The sequence below is a fragment of the Scyliorhinus torazame genome, chromosome 12 (genome assembly GCF_047496885.1).
Source record: "Scyliorhinus torazame isolate Kashiwa2021f chromosome 12, sScyTor2.1, whole genome shotgun sequence".
Classification (NCBI taxonomy): domain Eukaryota; kingdom Metazoa; phylum Chordata; class Chondrichthyes; order Carcharhiniformes; family Scyliorhinidae; genus Scyliorhinus; species Scyliorhinus torazame.
The window spans coordinates 166,260,223-166,279,626 of record NC_092718.1 but is presented as its reverse complement, the minus strand read 5'-3'; positions in this window follow the sequence as shown (position 1 = coordinate 166,279,626).

Sequence of the window (19,404 nt, the reverse complement as noted above, 5' to 3'; positions counted from 1 at the left end):
ACTCAGTATAACCCTGGATTAAACTGTAGAGACTGAGTATAACCTGGATTAAACTGTAGAGACTGAGTATAACCCTGGATTAAACTGTAGAGACTGAGTATAACCCGGGTTCAAACTGTAGAGACTGAGTATAACCCTGTATTAAACATTAGAGACTGAGTATAACCCTGTATTAAACTGTAGAGACTGAGTATAACCTGGGATTAAACAGTAGAGACTGAGTATAACCCTGGATTAAACTGTAAAGACTGAGTATAACCCGGATTAAACTGTGGAGACTCAGTATAACCCTGGATTAAACTGTAGAGACTGAGTATAACCCGGATTAAACTGTAGAGACTGAGTATAACCCAGGTTTAAACTGTAGAGACTGAGTATAACCCTGGATTAAACTTTAGAGACTGAGTATAACCCTGGATTAAACTGTAGAGACTGAGTATAACCCGGGTTTAAACTTTACAGACTGAGTATAACCCTGGGTTAAACTGTAGAGACTGAGTATAACCCAGGATTAAACTGTAGAGACTGAGTATAACCCTGGATTAAACTGTAGAGACTGAGTATAACCCTGGATTAAACTGTAGAGACTGAGTATAACCCGGATTAAACTGTGGCGACTCAGTATAACCCTGGATTAAACTGTAGAGACTGAGTATAACCTGGATTTAACTGTAGAGACTGAGTATAACCCTGGATTAAACTGTAGAGACTGAGTATAACCCGGGTTCAAACTGTAGAGACTGAGTATAACCCTGTATTAAACTTTAGAGACTGAGTATAACCCTGGATTAAACTGTAGAGACTGAGTATAACCCGGGTTTAAACTGTAGAGACTGAGTATAACCCTGGATTAAACTGTAGAGACTGAGTATAACCCGGGTTTAAACTGTAGAGACTGAATATTGTGGCGATCTCTGGAAAGCAATATACACGATCAATATATGTAAAACTAGTACGGCAGCACGGTAGCCTTGTGGATAGCACAATTGCTTCACAGCTCCAGGATCCCAGGTTCGATTCCCAGCTTGGGTCACTGTCTGTGCGGAGTCTGCACATCCTCCCCGTGTGTGCGTGGGTTTCCTCCGGGTGCTCCGGTTTCCTCCCACAGTCCAAAGATATGCAGGTTAGGTGGATTGGCCATGATAAATTTCCCTTAGTGTTCAAAATTGCCCTTAGTGTTGGGTGGGGTTACTGGGTTATGGGGATAGGGTGGCGGTGTTGACCTTGGGTAGGGTGCTCTTTCCAAGAGCCGGTGCAGACTCGATGGGCCAAATGGCATCCTTCTGCACTGTAAATTCTATGATAGTACAGTCAATTCAACAGTTGTCTCACTATCAGATGGGATAAAAAAGAGCCGGGATTCTCCCAACGGGCGGCTAAGTGCCGAAGCCGGAGTAAAAACGGGAGTGATTTACTCCGGCGTTGGCGCCCGTTCCAGCACCCCATTCTACGGCCCACAGGGGGCTGTGACAGTGCTGGAGCTGCCGATCCCTGCCTGAACCCGGCGCCGCGGGGTCCGCGCATGTGCAGTTGAGCCAGCGGCAACTAGCGAATGCGCAGTGGCCTTTATCCCCGCGCCGACCCCGACGCCAAATGGCGCATGGCGACAGGAGCCGGTGCGGAGGAAAGGAGGCGGGGGGGGGGCAGAGAGGCCAGCCTGCCGATCGGTGGGTCCCGATCGCGGGCCAGGCCACTATGGAGGCCCCCCCCGGGGTCGGACCCTTCAACGCCGATGTCCCGCCGGCTCAGAGGAGGTTAGAACGGCGCCGGCGGGACTCGACCTTTTGTTGACGGCCGCTCGGCCGAACCGGGCTGGAGAATCAACGTGCCGGCCGGCCCGGGCCGGTGAGTCGGCGCTTACTCCGACCAGCCGGCACCGCGCCGACCAAGCTGGCGCCGATTCTCCCCACTGCGGAGAATTCCGCCTAAGACTTTCTGCTTTTTCTGAGAGAGTGTGCTTCAGGAGAGTGAACAGACAAGACATAGAATAGCTAGAAAGAGAGAAGTTATAAGTTATTTCATTATTACATTGTAAACACTTCTTTTCTGTTTTATTGTTTTCGACCCGCGGACTTCTGTGAAGACCCCCCCCCCCCCCCCCCCCCAACCAATAAATTCTGGTGCACCCAACTGGAGCTCCTCACAGACCGCATGGTTCGGTTGGAGCAACAATTGGATGCACTTAGGAGCATGCAGGTGACGGAAAGCGTCATAGATCGCAGTTATGTAAATGTGGTCACACCCAAGGTGCAGGCAGAGAAATGGGTGACCACCAGAAAGGGCAGACAGTCAGTGCAGGAATCCCCTGTGGTTGTCCCCCTCTCGAACAGGTATACCCCTTTGGATACTGTCGGGGGGGATTGCCTATCAGGGGAAAACAGCAGCAGCCAGAGCAGTGGCACCACGGCTGGCTCTGATGTTCAGAAGGGAGGGTCAAAGCGCAGAAGAGCAATAGTAATCGGGGACTCTATAGTCAGGGGTACAGATAGGCGCTTCTGTGGACGTGAAAGAGGCTCCAGGATGGTATGTTGCCTCCCTGGTGCCAGGGTCCAGGATGTCTCTGAACGGGTAGAGGGCATCCTGAAGGGGGAGGGCAAACAGGCAGAGGTCGTTGTACATATTGGTACTAACGACATAGGCAGGAAGGGGCATGAGATCCTGCAGCAGGAGTTCAGGGAGCTAGGCAGAAAGTTAAAAGACAGGACCTCTAGGGTTGTAATCTCGGGATTACTCCCTGTGCTACGTGCCAGTGAGGCTAGAAATAGGAAGATAGAGCAGCTAAACACGTGGCTAAACAGCTGGTGTAGGAGGGAGGGTTTCCGTTATCTGGACCACTGGGAGCTCTTCCGGGGCAGGTGTGACCTATATAAGAAGGACGGGTTGCATCTAAACTGGAGAGGCATAAATATCCTGGCCGCGAGGTTTGCTAGTGTCACACGGGAGGGTTTAAACTAGTATGGCAGGGGGGTGGGCACGGGAGCAATAGGTCAGAAGGTGAGAGCATTGAGGGAGAACTAGGGAATAGGGACAGTGGGGCTCTGAGGCAGAGCAGACAGGGAGAAGATGCTGAACACAGCGGGTCTGGTGGCCTGAAGTGCATATGTTTTAATGCAAGAAGTATTACGGGTAAGGCAGATGAACTTAGAGCTTCGATTAGTACTTGGAACTATGATGTTGTTGCCATTACAGAGACCTGGTTGAGGGAAGGGCAGGATTAGCAGCTAAACGTTCCAGGATTTAGATGTTTCAGGCAGGATAGAGGGGGATGTAAAAGGGGAGGCGGAGTTGCGCTACTGGTTCGGGAGAATATCACAGCTGTACTGCAGGAGGACACCTCAGAGGGCAGTGAGGCTATATGGGTAGAGATCAGGAATAAGAAGGGTGCAGTCACAATGTTGGGGGTTTACTACAGGCCTCCCAACAGCCAGCGGGAGATAGAGGAGCAGATAGGTAGACAGATTTTGGAAAAGAGTAAAAACAGCAGGGTTGTGGTGATGGGAGACTTCAACTTCCCCAATATTGACTGGGACTCACTTAGTGCCAGGGGCTTAGGCGGGGTGGAGTGTGTAAGGAGCATCCAGGAGGGCTTCTTAAAACAATATGTGGACAGTCCAACTAGGGAAGGGGCGGTACTGGACCTGGTATTGGGGAATGAGCCCGGCCAGGTGGTAGATGTTTCAGTAGGGGAGCATTTCGGTAACAGTGACCACAATTCAGTAAGTTTTAAAGTACTGGTGGACAAGGATAAGAGTGGTCCTAGGATGAATGTGCTAAATTGGGGGAAGGCTAATTATAACAATATTAGGCGGGAACTGAAGAACATAGATTGGGGGCGGATGTTTGAGGGCAAATCAACATCTGACATGTGGGAGGATTTCAAGTGTCAGTTGAAAGGAATTCAGGACCGGCATGTTCCTGTGAGGAAGAAGGATAAATACGGCAATTTTCGGGAACCTTGGATAACAAGAGATATTGTAGGCCTCGTCAAAAAGAAAAAGGAGGCATTTGTCGGGGCTAAAAGGCTGGGAACAGACGAAGCCTGCGTGGAATATAAGGAAAGTAGGAAGGAACTTAAGCAAGGAGTCAGGAGGGCTAGAAGGGGTCACGAAAAGTCATTGGCAAATAGGGTTAAGGAAAATCCCAAGGCTTTTTACACGTACATAAAAAGCAAGAGGGTAGCCAGGGAAAGGGTTGGCCCACTGAAGGATAGGCAAGGGAATCTATGTGTGGAGCCAGAGGAAATGAGCGAGGTACTAAATGAATACTTTGCATCAGTATTCACCAAAGAGAAGAAATTGGTAGATGTTGAGTCTGGAGAAGGGTGTGTAGATAGCCTGGGTCACATTGAGATCCAAAAAGACGAGGTGTTGGGTGTCTTAAAAAATATTAAGGTAGATAAGTCCCCAGGGCCTGATGGGATCTACTTCAGAATACTGAAGGAGGCTGGAGAGGAAATTGTTGAGGCCTTGACAGAAATCTTTGGATCCTCACTGTCTTCAGGGGATGTACCGGAGGACTGGAGAATAGCCAATGTTGTTCCTCTGTTTAAGAAGGGTAGCAAGGATAATCCAGGGAACTACAGGCCGGTGAGCCTTACTTCAGTGGTAGGGAAATTACTGGAGAGAATTCTTCGAGAAAGGATCTACTCCCATTTGGAAGCAAATGGACGTATTAGTGAGAGGCAGCATGGTTTTGTGAAGGGGAGGTCGTGTCTCACTAACTTGATAGAGTTTTTCGAGGAGGTCACTAAGATGATTGATGCAGGTAGGGCAGTGGATGTTGTCTATATGGACTTCAGTAAGGCCTTTGACAAGGTCCCTCATGGTAGACTAGTACAAAAGGTGAAGTCACAAGGGATCAGGGGGGAGCTGGCAAGGTGGATACAGAACTGGCTAGGTCATAGAAGGCAGAGAGTAGCAATGGAAGGATGCTTTTCTAATTGGAGGGCTGTGACCAGTGGTATTCCACAGGGATCAGTGCTGGGAGCTTTGCTCTTTGTAGTATATATAAATGATTTGGAGGAAAATGTAACTGGTCTGATCAGTAAGTTTGCAGACGGCACAAAGGTTGGTGGAATTGCGGATAACGATGAGGACTGTCAGAGGATACAGCAGGATTTAGATTGTTTGGAGACTTGGGCGGAGAGATGGCAGATGGAATTTAATCCGGACAAATGTGAGGAAATGCATTTTGGAAGGTCTAATGCAGGTAGGGAATATACAGTGAATGGTACAACCCTCAAGAGTATTGAAAGTCAAAGAGATCTAGGAGTACAGGTCCACAGGTCACTGAAAGGGGCAACACAGGTGGAGAAGGTAGTCAAGAAGGCATATGGCATGCTTGCCTTCATTGGCCGGGGCATTGAGTATAAGAATTGGCAAGTCATGTTGCAGCTGTATAGAACCTTAGTTACGCCACACTTGGAGTATAGTGTTCAATTCTGGTCGCCACACTACCAGAAGGATGTGGAGGCTTTAGAGAGAGTGCAGAAGAGATTTACCAGAATGTTGCCTGGTATGGAGGGCATTAGCTATGAGGAGCGGTTGAATAAACTCGGTTTGTTCTCACTGGAACAAAGGAGGTTGAGGGGAGACCTGATAGAGGTCTACAAAATTATGAGGGGCATAGACAGAGTGGATAGTCAGAGGCTTTTCCCCAGGGTAGAGGGGTCAATTACTAGGGAGCATAGGTTTAAGGTGAGAGGGGCAAGGTTTAGAGTAGATGTACGAGGCAAGTTTTTTACGCAGAGGGTAGTGGGTGCCTGGAACTCGCTACCGGAGGAGGTGGTGGAAGCAGGGACGATTGTGACATTTAAGGGGCATCTTGACAAATACATGAATAGGATGGGAATAGAGGGATACGGACCCAGGAAGTGTAGAAGATTGTAGTTTAGTCGGGCAGCATGGTCGGCATGGCTTGGAGGGCCAAAGGGCCTGTTCCTGTGCTGTACATTTCTTTGTTCTTTGTTCTTTGTTCTTTGTATAGTTAGTTATCTTTACTATATTTTATTTCTTTTACCAGTTGAGTATTAAGTACAAAGGACTCACAACTAATATTTATATTACTCAATAATTCACCTTTACAAGAAGACTATTGTTCATTTCATCAACTCGACTGGTTCAAAGAGTAATATAGTATATTACACAAGGTAATATAATATGGTACCAGAGTGATTTGAGTTTTTAAAAAAGACTAGTGAAGATTTAGAATTTTAAAAATTGGACTCAACTATTCGACTACATAAGTCATCGTAACATCGGAATCTTCGACAAAAACAACCTTTTAATGGACCAAGTTCAAACACCAAGACATCGAAAGAGCACTGGTAATTTAAATTTGAATTGGAAATTTTTCAAACAACAGTTTCAGCTCTATTTAGAAGCCAGTGATTTAAGTGCTGCACCAGAAGCTAAAAGCATTGCTTTACTTATGTCTCTAGCAGGACAGCAAGCAATCAAAATCTTCAATTTGTTTAATTTTAATGCTGGTGAAGATGAAACAAAGTTTGATCAAGTTATAGCGAAGTTCGATGAACATTGCAAGATGCAAACCAATGAAATGGCCAAAGACGGGGCAGTACGGTGGCATAGTGGTTAGCACAGCTGCTTCACAGCTTCAGGGTCCCAGGTTTGATTCCCGGCTTGGGTCACTGTCTGTGTGGAGTTTGCACGTTCTCCCCGTGTCTGCGTGAGTTTCCTCTGGGTGCTCGGTTTCTCCCCACTGTCCAAAGATATGCAGGTTACAAAGAGCAAAGAACAGCACAGCACAGGAACAGGCCCTCCAAGCCTGCGCCAAGCCTGTCTAAACTAAAACCTTCTGCAGTTCTGGGGTCCGTATCTCTCAATTTACATCCCATTAGGTGGATTGGCCATGCTAAAATTGCCCTCAGTGTTCAAAAGAAAGGTTGGGTGGAGTTACTGGGTTACGGGGATTGGGTGGAAGTGTGGGCTTGGGTAGGGTGCTCTTTCCAAGAGCCGGTGCAGACTTGATGGGCTGAATTTTCTCCTTCTGCACTGTAAATTCTACGATTCTATTCTATGAAATTTTAGAAAGATTAAAATTTCAGAGAAGAGTTCAAAATGTTGGTGAACCGGTGAATAATTTCATCACCGATCTCAAACTCTTAGGTAAAACATATAACTATGCAGATCTACATGATTCGCTTGTGAGAGACCAAATTGTTTATGGCATACTTGATGATACTGTCAGAGAAGCTATAATTCGACAAAATGATTTAATGTTGCAATTTGCGATAGATAAATGCATTTCCGTGGAACAGACGAAAAGTCAATATTTAGCATTTTATTTCAAGGAAAAAAGCGCAAATCTCTACCACAAGGCAGAGAAAATCCAAATGGTGTTGCAGGCAAAGCAGAAGGCTGTGAGGAACGGTAGCTATCCTTCGCAAGCAGTTTCAGGCTCTGCACATGCGCACTACGCACAGAAATGTGAGACGTCAAAGAAGAAGTCTGCACATGCACGTACATCACTAATACGTCATGATGACAACATGATTACGTGTCACAGGTGTGGCACCGCCCACTTAAAGGGAAACTGCGCTGCTTCTGGTAAATGCTGTTTAAGATGTCAGAAGTTAAACCATTATGCTTCTCAGTGTCAATCCTGCAAGTTACATTCCTCCTGCACAGCAAAAATACTACAAAGTGAGAGCTGTGGACAAAAAAGAAGAAATCAACACACAAGAAGATTTTACGGAAGAAAATATTTCCATTGGTGTGGTTGAATCGTCCATGAAGAATGAGTTACAAGCAAGCAAGAATAATCTTCAAGCAACAAAGCCAGCTCATCATGAAAATGAAAAGTAACAAAAGATCAAAGAGTCAATGTCATTAGCAACAAATGGATGACCACTGTGCATATTAACACAATTTCAATTTCTTTTAAATTGGACACAGGTGCCTGGGCGAATCTTCTGAATTCCAAGGACTTGTCCAAGATAAAAAGTCATTATGAGATGATACCTCCAGAGTGCTTATTAAGAGATTATAATGGCAATCCCATTTTCTGACACGGTTTGTGTTAGCTGAGTGCCACAAACAGGGACAGTCATGAATAAGTAAGATTCGAGATAGTAAATGATACTCGTTCTTCTTTACTTGTACCTCAAGCGTGTAAAGATTTGCAGCTCATTCAAAGAATTTTTCTCCATACTTGTCAGTCGACTATACTCAAAGATGACATTCAACAACTCTTCCAGGAACACCCTGATGTATTTCAAGGTATGGGTACGTTACCTTTTCAGTACAAGATACAACTGAAGAAGGATGCCAAATCAGTAATCCATCCACCTAGATGTGTACCTGCTCCTCTTAAAGACAGATTAAAGGCTGAACTATCAATATTGTAAGTTCAAGGTATATCAAAAATTACTCAACCTACTGGCTGGGTTAGTTCCCTAGTCTGCGTAAAAAAACTTAGAGGTGAAATAAGAATCTGTATGGATCCCAAAGATCTCAATTGCAATATTAGAAGGAGCATTATCCAATACCAAAGAAGGAAGACATTACTGCAAAAATGGCCAATGCCAGACTTGTTACCAAACTTGATGCGTATCAAGGTTTTTGGCAGATGCAACTACAGGACTCCAGTAAACTTCTCTGTACTTTTAATACACCTTTCGGAAGGTACTGTTTCAACAGAATGCCCTTTGGAATTATATCCGCTGCTGAAATGTTTTTGCCGTACAATGGAATAAATGACCAAGAACATTGAAGGTGTTCGTGTTTATGTTGATGACATCATTGTCTGGCCAACAACACCTGGGGCGAAATTCTCTGGCAAAGGCGCGATGTCCGCCAACTGGCGCCCAAAACGGCGCAAATCAGTCGGGTATCGCGCCACCCCAATGGTGCGGAATGCTCCGCATCTTTGGTGGCCGAGCCCGAACCTTAAGGGGCTAGGCCCGCGCCGGACGAATTTCCGCCCCGCCAGCTGGCGGAAAAGGCCTTTGGTGCCCCGCCAGCCGGCGCGGAAATGACATCTCCGGGCGGTGCATGCGCGGGAGCGTCAGCGGCCGCTGACGGCATTCCCGCGCATGCGCAGTGGAGGGAGTCTCTTCCGCCTCCGCCATGGTGGAGACCGTGGCGAAGGCGGAAGGGAAAGAGTGCCCCCACGGCACAGGCCCGCCCACGGATCGGTGGGCACCGATCGCGGACCAGGCCACCGTGGGGGCACCCCTCGGGCCAGATCGCCCCGCACCCCCCCAGGACCCCAGAACCCGCCCGCGCCGCCTTGACCCGCCGGTAAGGTAGGTGGTTTACTTTACGCCGGCGGGACAGGCATTTTAGTGGCGGGACTTCGGCCCATCTGGGCCGGAGAATCGCGGGGGGGGGGGGGGCCCGCCAACCGGCGCGGCGCGATTCCCGCCCCCACCGAATATCCGGTGGTGGAGAATTCGGCAACCGGCGAGGGCGGGATTCACGCCAGCCCCCGGCGATTCTCCGACCCGGCGGGGGGGTCGGAGAATCTCGCCCCTGAAGAGCATATGAAAAGTCTTCGGGAATTATTCAAAGGGATTCATGAATATGGTATGCAACTGAACAAAGCTAAATGCATGTTTGCCACTTCCTCTTTGAAATTTTTAGGTGAAAACATCACAGCTGAAGAATAAAGCCAGATCAAGCCATCAAGGCAATGCAGATTCCTAAAGACAAGAAGACAGTCTTACACTTTCTAGGACTTGTCAACTTTCTTGGAAAGTTCATTTCAAATCTAGCTAACAGAACAACTGCACAACGTCAACTTATCAGAAAGAACACAAATTTCAGCTGGATTAAAAAACATACTGAAGAATGGACAGATTTAGTACAACATTTGATACAACCTCCGTGCTTCTCATTTTCTGATCCGACAAGACCTACTAAAATCTCAACAGATACAAGTAAAAATGGCATAGGTACTGTTTTATTTCAACAAGACCATTTCAATAATTGGGTTCTTTGTGCCTACGCGTCAAGATCCATGACAGAGACTGTGTGTAGGTACGCCCAAATTGAAAAGGAGTGTCTTGGACTAGTGACGGGGATTTCCAAATTCCACGACTATGTTTATGGTCTACCCAAGTTCACAGTAGAAACTGACCATAGCCCACTGGTACACATCATTGAACAAAATTTAAATGATATGTCTCCCAGACTTCAACATCTTATGAGGAAATTTAGATATGATTTCACTCTAAAATTCACACCAGGTAAAGAGTGAGTAATTGTTTACATTTTATCGAGATCAATCAACACAGAAATTCTTCGAGAAGAATCTATTAATGATGTTGATTCTCAACTGCAATTATTCAGTTACTTCCAGTCACTGGTTCGAAGTTACAACACATACACATTGAAACACTGAAAGATGCTACTTTGATGAAAGACATACATCATCTTCAACAAAGATGGCCTAAAGGTAATTGTCATTCAGTCAGAAATGACTATTGTGGATGGTATTTTGCTGAGACAAGATTGCACTGTGATTCCACACAGCATGAGGTCTGAAATGCTTTCTCGACTTCATGAGGGTAAGTCAGGCATTGAGAAATGTAAATGTCGTGCCAGACAATCAATCTATTGACCAGGTATCAACAGTGCTTTCTCGGACATGGTATCATCATGTACAATGTGTCAGTCACATCAAAATCGTCAATGCAAAGAACTAATGCAACCACATGATCTAGTTACATCACCATGGATCGAGGTCATTGGTGTTCTCTTTCACTTATTTGGCAAGGACTATCTAAATGTCATTGATTTTTTTCCCAATTTCCCTGAACTAGTGAAATTGAATGACATCACATCCAGTACTGTCATACTGACTGAGCATAACCCAGGAATAAATTGAGGAACTGAATAAAACATGTGGATTATACTGAGGGACTGGGTATAATCTGTGGATTATACTGAGGGACTGAGTATAACCTGTGGATTATACTGAGGGACTGGGTATAACCTGAGGATTATACTGAGGGACTGGGTATAACCTGTGGATTATACTGAGGGACTGAGTATAACCTGTGGATTATACTGAGGGACTGGGTATAACCTGTGGATTATACTGAGGGACTGGGTATAACCTGTGGATTATATTGAGGGACTGAGTCTAACCTGAGGATTCAACTGAGGGACTGGGTATAACCTGTGGATTATACTGAGGGACTGGGTGTAACCTGTGGATTTTACTGAGGGACTGAGTATTACCTGTGGATTATATTGAGGGACTGGGTATAACCTGTGGATTATACTGAGGGACTGGGTATAACCTGTGGATTATACTGAGGGACTGAGTATAACCTGTGGATTATACTGAGGGACTGGGTATAACCTGTGGATTATACTGAGGGACTGGGTATAACCTGTGGATTATATTGAGGGACTGAGTCTAACCTGAGGATTCAACTGAGGGACTGGGTATAACCTGTGGATTATACTGAGGGACTGGGTGTAACCTGTGGATTTTACTGAGGGACTGAGTATTACCTGTGGATTATATTGAGGGACTGAGTATAATCTGTGGAATATACTGAGGGACTGGGCATAACCTGTGAATTATACTGAGGGACTGAGTATAACCTGTGGATTATACTGAGGGACTGAGTATAACCTGTGGATTATATTGAGGGACTGAGTATAAACTGTGGATTATACTGAGGGACTGGGTGTAACCTGTGGATTAGGGTGGAGGTGTTGAGTTTGGGTAGGGTGCTCTTTCCAAGAACCGGTGCAGACTCAGGGGGCCGAATGGCCTCCTTCTGCATTGTAAATTCAATGATAATCTATGATTAATCTAGGACAAAGGTTCGACACAACATCGTGGGCCGAAGAGCCTGTTCTGTGCTGTATTTTCTATGTTCTATGTTATTATACTGAGGGACTGGGTATAACCTGTGAATTATACTGAGGGACTGAGTATAACCTGTAGATTATACGGAGGGACTGAGTATAACCTGTGGATTATACTGAGGGACTGAGTATAAACTGTGGATTATATTGAGGGAATGAGTATAACCTGTGGATTATACTGAGGGACTGGGTGTAACCTGTGGATTATACTGAGGGACTGGGTGTAACCTGTGGATTATACTGAGGGACTGGGTATAACCTGTGAATTATACTGAGGGACTGAGTATAACCTGTGGATTATACTGAGGGACTGAGTACAACCTGTGGATTATACTGAGAGACTGAGTATAACCTGTAGATTATCCGGAGGGACTGAGTATAACCTGTGGATTATACTGAGGGACTGAGTATAACCTGTCGATTATACTGAGAGACTGAGTATAACCTGTCGATTATACTGAGGGACTGAGCATAACCTGTGGATTATATTGAGGGACTGAGTATATCCTGTGGATTATACTGAGGGACTGAGTATAACCTGTGGATTATACTGAGGGACTGGGTGTAACTTGTGGATTATACTGAGGGACTGGGTGTAACCTGTGAATTATACTGAGGGACTGAGTATAACCTGTAGATTATACGGAGGGACTGAGTATAACCTGTGGATTATACTGAGGGACTGAGTATAAACTGTGGATTATATTGAGGGAATGAGTATAACCTGTGGATTATACTGAGGGACTGGGTGTAACCTGTGGATTATACTGAGGGACTGGGTGTAACCTGTGGATTATACTGAGGGACTGGGTATAACCTGTGAATTATACTGAGGGACTGAGTATAACCTGTGGATTATACTGAGAGACTGAGTATAACCTGTAGATTATCCGGAGGGACTGAGTATAACCTGTGGATTATACTGAGGGACTGAGTATAACCTGTCGATTATACTGAGAGACTGAGTATAACCTGTCGATTATACTGAGGGACTGAGCATAACCTGTGGATTATATTGAGGGACTGAGTATATCCTGTGGATTATACTGAGGGACTGAGTATAACCTGTGGATTATACTGAGGGACTGGGTGTAACTTGTGGATTATACTGAGGGACTGGGTGTAACCTGTGGATTATACTGAGGGACGGGGTGTAACCTGTGAATTATACTGAGGGACTGGGTATAACCTGTGGATTATACTGAGGGACTGAGTATAACCTGTGGATTATACTGAGGGACTGAGTATAACCTGTGGATTATACTGAGAGACTGAGTATAACCTGTGGAATATACTGAGGGACAGGGTATAACCTGTGGATTATACTGAGAGACTGAGTATAACCTGTGGATTATACAGAGGGACTGAGTATAACCTGTGGATTATACTGAGGGACTGAGTATAACCTGTGGATTATACTGAGGGACTGAGTATAACCTGTGGATTATACTGAGAGACTGAGTGTAACCTGTAGATTATCCGGAGGGACTGAGTATAACCTGTGGATTATACTGAGGGACTGAGTATAACCTGTCGATTATACTGAGAGACTGAGTATAACCTGTCGATTATACTGAGGGACTGAGCATAACCTGTGGATTATATTGAGGGACTGAGTATATCCTGTGGATTATACTGAGGGACTGAGTATAACCTGTGGATTATACTGAGGGACTGGGTGTAACTTGTGGATTATACTGAGGGACTGGGTGTAACCTGTGAATTATACTGAGGGACTGAGTATAACCTGTAGATTATACGGAGGGACTGAGTATAACCTGTGGATTATACTGAGGGACTGAGTATAAACTGTGGATTATATTGAGGGAATGAGTATAACCTGTGGATTATACTGAGGGACTGGGTGTAACCTGTGGATTATACTGAGGGACTGGGTGTAACCTGTGGATTATACTGAGGGACTGGGTATAACCTGTGAATTATACTGAGGGACTGAGTATAACCTGTGGATTATACTGAGAGACTGAGTATAACCTGTAGATTATCCGGAGGGACTGAGTATAACCTGTGGATTATACTGAGGGACTGAGTATAACCTGTCGATTATACTGAGAGACTGAGTATAACCTGTCGATTATACTGAGGGACTGAGCATAACCTGTGGATTATATTGAGGGACTGAGTATATCCTGTGGATTATACTGAGGGACTGAGTATAACCTGTGGATTATACTGAGGGACTGGGTGTAACTTGTGGATTATACTGAGGGACTGGGTGTAACCTGTGGATTATACTGAGGGACGGGGTATAACCTGTGAATTATACTGAGGGACTGGGTATAACCTGTGGATTATACTGAGGGACTGAGTATAACCTGTGGATTATACTGAGGGACTGAGTATAACCTGTGGATTATACTGAGAGACTGAGTATAACCTGTGGAATATACTGAGGGACTGGGTATAACCTGTGGATTATACTGAGAGACTGAGTATAACCTGTGGATTATACAGAGGGACTGAGTATAACCTGTGGATTATACTGAGGGACTGAGTATAACCTGTGGATTATACTGAGGGACTGAGTATAACCTGTGGATTATACTGAGAGACTGAGTGTAACCTGTAGATTATCCGGAGGGACTGAGTATAACCTGTGGATTATACTGAGGGACTGAGTATAACCTGTCGATTATACTGAGGGACTGAGTATAACCTGTGGATTATACTGAGGGAAAGAGTATAACCTGTGGATTATACTGAGGGACTGGGTGTAACCTGTGGATTATACTGAGGGACTGGGTATAACCTGTGGATTATACTGAGGGACTGGGTATAACCTGTGAATTATACTGAGGGACTGAGTATAACCTGTGGATTATACTGAGGGACTGAGTATAACCTGTGGATTATACTGAGAGACTGAGTATAACCTGTTGATTATACTGAGGGACTGAGTATAACCTGTGGAGTATATTGAGGGACAGAGTATAACCTGTGGATTATACTGAGGGACTGAGTATAACCTGTGGATTATACTGAGAGATTGAGTACAACCTGTGGAATATACTGAGGGACTGAGTATAATCTGTGGATTAAACTGAGAGACTGAGTATAACCTGTGGATTATACTGAGGGACTGAGTATAACCTGTGGATTATACTGAGAGACTGAGTATAACCTGTGGAATATACTGAGGGACTGTGTATAACCTGTGGATTATACTGAGAAACTGAGTATAACCTGTGGATTATACTGAGAGACTGAGTATAACCTGTGGATTATACTGAGGGACTGAGTATAACCTGTGGATTATACTGAGGGACTGAGTATAACCTGTGGATTATACTGAGAGACTGAGTATAACCTGTGGAATATACTGAGGGACTGGGTATAACCTGTGGATTATATTGAGGAACTGAGTATAACCTGTGGATTATACTGAGGGACTGAGTATAACCTGTGGATTATACTGAGAGACTGAGTCTAACCTGTGGAATATACTGAGGGACTGGGTATAACCTGTGGATTATACTGAGAGACTGAGTATAACCTGTGGATTATACAGAGGGACTGAGTATAACCTGTGGATTATATTGAGGGACTGATTATAACCTGCGGATTATATGGAGGGACTGAGTATAACCTGTGGATTATACTGAGAGACTGAGTATAAACTGTCGATTATACAGGGAGACTGAGTATAACCTGTGGATTATATTGAGAGACTGAGTATAAACTGTGGATTATACAGAGGGACTGAGTATAACCTGTGGATTATATTGAGGGACTGAGTATAACCTGTGGATTATATGGAGGGACTGAGTATAACCTGTGGATTATACTGAGAGACTGAGTATAAACAGTCGATTATACAGGGAGACTGAGTATAACCTGTGGATTATACTGAGAGACTGAGTATGAACTGTGGATTATACTGAGGGACTGTGTATAACCTGTGGATTATACTGAGGGACTGGGTGTAACCTGTGGATTATACTGAGGGACTGGGTATAACCTGTGAATTATACTGAGGGACTGAGTATAACCTGTGGATTATACTGAGGGACTGAGTCTAAACTGAGCATTCTACTGAGGGACTGGGTATAACCTGAGGATTATACTGAGAGACTGAGTATAAACTGTGGATTATACTGAGGGACTGGGTGTAACCTGTGGATTATACTGAGGGACAGAGTATTACCAGTGGATTATACTGAGGGACTGAGTATAATCTGTGGAATATACTGAGGGACTGGGCATAATCTGTGAATTATACTGAGGGACTGAGTATAAACTGTGGATTATGCTGAGGGACTGAGTATAAACTGTGGATTATACTGAGAGACTGAGTATAAACTGTGGATTATACTGAGGGACTGGGTGTAACCTGTGGATTATACTGAGGGGCTGAGTATTACCTGTGGATTATACTGAGGGACTGGGTATAACCTGTGGATTATACTGAGGGACTGAGTCTAAACTGAGGATTCTACTGAGGGACTGGGTATAACCTGTGGATTATACTGAGAGACTGAGTATATACTGGATTATACTGAGGGACTGGGTGTAACCTGTGGATTATACTGAGGGATTGAGTATAATCTGTGGAATATACTGAGGGACTGGGCATAACCTGTGAATTATACTGAGGGACTGAGTATATTCTGTGGATTATATTGAGGGACTGAGTATAACCTGTGGATTATACTGAGAGACTGAGTATAACCTGTGGATTATACTGAGAGACTGAGTATAACCTGTGGAATATACTGAGGGACTGGGTATAACCTGTGGATTATACAGAGGGACTGAGTATAACCTGTGGATTATACTGAGGGACTGAGTATAACCTGTGGATTATACTGAGGGACTGGGTGTAACCTGTGGATTATACTGAGGGACTGAGCATTACCTGTGGATTATACTGAGGGACTGGGTATAACCTGTGGATTATACTGAGGGACTGAGTCTAAACTGAGGATTCTACTGAGGGACTGGGTATAAACTGTGGATTATACTGAGAGACTGAGTATATACTGTGGATTATACTGAGGGACTGGGTGTAACCTGTGGATTATACTGAGGGATTGAGTATAATCTGTGGAATATACTGAGGGACTGGGCATAACCTGTGAATTATACTGAGGGACTGAGTATATTCTGTGGATTATATTGAGGGACTGAGTATAACCTGTGGATTATACTGAGAGACTGAGTATAACCTGTGGATTATACTGAGAGACTGAGTATAACCTGTGGAATATACTGAGGGACTGGGTATAACCTGTGGATTATACAGAGGGACTGAGTATAACCTGTGGATTATACTGAGGGACTGAGTATAACCTGTGGATTATACTGAGGGACTGAGTATAACCTGTGGATTATACTGAGGGACTGAGTATAACCTGTGGATTATACTGAGGGACTGAGTATGAACTGTGGATTATACTGAGGGACTGTGTATAACCTGTGGATTATACCGAGGGACTGGGTGTAACCTGTGGATTATACTGAGGGACTGGGTATAACCTGTGAATTATACTGAGGGACTGAGTATAACCTGTGGATTATACTGAGGGACTGAGTCTAAACTGAGCATTCTACTGAGGGACTGGGTATAACCTGAGGATTATACTGAGAGACTGAGTATAAACTGTGGATTATACTGAGGGACTGGGTGTAACCTGTGGATTATACTGAGGGACAGAGTATTACCAGTGGATTATACTGAGGGACTGAGTATAATCTGTGGAATATACTGAGGGACTGGGCATAATCTGTGAATTATACTGAGGGACTGAGTATAAACTGTGGATTATGCTGAGGGCCTGAGTATAAACTGTGGATTATACTGAGAGACTGAGTATAAACTGTGGATTATACTGAGGGACTGGGTGTAACCTGTGGATTATACTGAGGGACTGAGTATTACCTGTGGATTATACTGAGGGACTGGGTATAACCTGTGGATTATACTGAGGGACTGAGTCTAAACTGAGGATTCTACTGAGGGACTGGGTATAACCTGTGGATTATACTGAGAGACTGAGTATATACTGTGGATTATACTGAGGGACTGGGTGTAACCCGTGGATTATACTGAGGGATTGAGTATAATCTGTGGAATATACTGAGGGACTGGGCATAACCTGTGAATTATACTGAGGGACTGAGTATATTCTGTGGATTATATTGAGGGACTGAGTATAACCTGTGGATTATACTGAGAGACTGAGTATAACATGTGGATTATACAGAGAGACTGAGTATAACCTGTGGAATATACTGAGGGACTGGGTATAACCTGTGGATTATACAGAGGGACTGAGTATAACCTGTGGATTATACTGAGGGACTGAGTATAACCTGTGGATTATACTGAGGGACTGAGTATAACCTGTGGATTATACTGAGAGACTGAGTATAACCTGTGGACTATACTGAGGGACTGAGTATAAACTGTGGAATATACTGAGGGACTGAGTATAAACTGTGGATTATGCTGAGGGACTGAGTATGAACTGTGGATTGTCCTGAGGGACTGAGTATAACCTGTGGATTATACTGAGCGACTGAGTATAACCTGTGGATTATACTGAGGGACTGAGTATAATCTGTGGATTATACTGAGGGACTGAGTATAACCTGTGGATTATACTGAGGGACTGAGTATAACCTGTGGATTATACTGAGGGACTGAGTAAATCCTGTGGATTATATTGAGGGACTGAGTATAACCTGTGGATTATACTGAGGGACTGAGTATATCCTGTGGATTATACTGATGGCCTGGGAATAACCTATGGATTATATTGAGGGACTGAGTATAACCTGTGGATTATACTGAGAGACTGAGTATAACCTGTGGATTATACTGAGGGACTGAGTATATCCTGTGGATTATACTGAGGGACTGAGTATATCTTGTGGATTATATTGAGCGACTGAGTATAACCTGTGGATTATACTGAGAGACTGAGTATAACCTGTGGATTATACTGAGAGATTGATTATAACCTGTGGAATATAATTAGGGACTGGGTATAAACTGTGGATTATACAGAGGGACTGAGTAAAACCTGTGGATTATACTGAGGGACTTAGTATAACCTGTGGATTATACTGAGGGACTGAATATATCCTGTGGATTATACTGAGGGACTGAGTATATCCTGTGGATTATACTGAGGGACTGAGTACAACCTGTGGATTATACTGAGGGACTGAGTATATCCTGTGGGTTATACTGAGGGACTGAGTATATCCTGTGGATTATATTGAGGGACTGAGTAGAACCTGTGGATTATATTGAGAGATTGAGTATAACCTGTGGATTATACTGAGAGACTGAGTATAACCAGTGGAATATACTGAGGGACTGGGTATAACATGTGGATTATACAGAGGGACTGAGTATAACCTGTGGATTATACTGAGGGACTGAGTATAACCTGTGGATTATACTGAGGGACTGAGTATAACCTGTGGATTATACTGAGAGACTGAGTATAACATGTGGTATATACTGAGGGACTGGGTATTACCTGTGGATTATACTGAGGGACTGAGTATAACCTGTGGATTATAC